A 1,982-nucleotide genomic window follows, 5' to 3' on the forward strand; every position below is an offset into this window, starting at 1 on the left:
GTAATTAGTGACATATTCAATGATACACATTATCCGACGCGCATAAATGAAAAATGATCCACTCGGCCGATGATGATACGGCTCCGTTTCTGAAACGAATATATAGACTGGTTCTTCTCGTCTATCCTGTCTTGTTTCGTTGCATTGCTCGTAGTAATTTACCATTGCTGCTGGAATGAGTTGAAAACGGGATTCGTATTTCGAGACATTCACTCGAGAATGCACTGTATTTCTTGTAAGAATTTGAAAGCAAGTGTAATAATATATTTATAAAGATAAGAAGAAAAAAAAAAAATCTAAGAAAATTTTATTTAATTTTCGCGTTGCTGTTTTTTCAACTGGATGTATTGGTTGGGATGATAAAAATTGTGGTTGCAAATTGATTAAAAACATCATCTATATAGTACTTTTTATATTAGGTATTATATATATTTATTATATATTATTGTATTATTATTATATATTAGGTATTTATAAACTCGAAAAAGAAGATACGTAAGAAAGAATTAAATCGTGTTGGTATTTGAGAGATATAATATCGAAGCTCTATTCGAATGATATAATCTCATACGATCAATTAATTATTTTGAGCAGCGTATAATAAGCGGTGGCGCCTCGAAAGGTCGCCTGTTGTAACGCGCGCAACACAATCGGGTCGCACGATTGGTGTACGAGCGAGAAACAAAACGAGCACGATGCGAGTTCGTTTGTAAGTACGTGTGCGCGTCTGCTGCATCATTTAGTTGTAAATTCACCTAGACCGTTATATGGGGTAGCGCAAGCCGTCGTTCGTCTCGTTCACAAGAGACGGGAACGCGATGGGTTGAATGGAATCTGAAAATACACGACGCTTTTAAAAGGAGGACGTTTATTTATAATTGATTCGGCTAAAAACGTGCCGTTTACCGTATAGACTTGGTCAACGCAGTCACGATTAATCTTTTTTTCTCTCTCTCTCTCTCTCTCGTGCTCTTTCACACGTATATATATACGCTCTTCGCTCTCTATCTATCTCTCTTTCTATGAATAGTGATGCAGATCAAATTTGTCGTTACACGTCACGTTGTACGGCGGACATTAATTACGTTAGGGTAAACTCGTCGTGTTCAGAATCAACCGAGCGTATCCCACCATATGTATTACGATATTGGAGCGGACTGATTAGCGGGCCGGCTCTATATGTATTGGCTCTTCCACACCCTTCTATATCGGTCTACTCTCACCCTTCGTCCATTGGTTGGAATCGTTGAAATCGTTGCCGCTCGATAATTAACGGCCACTTATGGATTTAGAGTGAGGTCAGTGTCACGTTGAGCTCGCTACGAGCTCGTTACGTAAGAACAGTCTTTTCACACGAGGGCACAATTGTACACACAGTGCGCGTATACGTGTGTGCACACGCGTGTATATACACGCGCCTTTATGCGCCGAGCGTGTTCGGTTACAATGGAACAAGTTCATCGGTCGCCGTTGATTTCGTGATGATCTCATTATTTACAGTGATGAGCGGATGAAATTTATGCAAGCAAATTAATTTCTTTTTCTTTTCTTTTTTTTTTTTTTTCTTTCGCAACTTTTTGTTCGAGAAAAAAAAATATAAGGAATTAACTGTGTAATTGGAAATAATGAATTAATATGTTTACACGTGTACGATAATAATGACTGAGCAATATGTTGATTATCCCGATATATAATCGACGATTCTCGTATTTGAGATAGGAAAACGATATGTATCTATCGTGTTACTGTGTCTGGATTGAGGATGCTCTTTCCATCTACGTATTATACAACCTGCAACATACATGCATATATTATAATACGTGTATACGAGCTATTGTACTTGACCTTATTTTCGAGTTGCAACCAATTTTTGTGCTCTAATAATCCTTTGGACGGATTATTAATGTTAATGTAATTTGCTTAATTGTAAGAATCGTTTATCAATAAATAATCTTTCTTTTTTTTTTTTTTTTTTTTTTTTT

This window comes from Apis dorsata, unplaced genomic scaffold, assembly GCF_000469605.1.
Source record: "Apis dorsata unplaced genomic scaffold, Apis dorsata 1.3 scaffold_174, whole genome shotgun sequence".
NCBI lineage: Eukaryota > Metazoa > Arthropoda > Insecta > Hymenoptera > Apidae > Apis > Apis dorsata.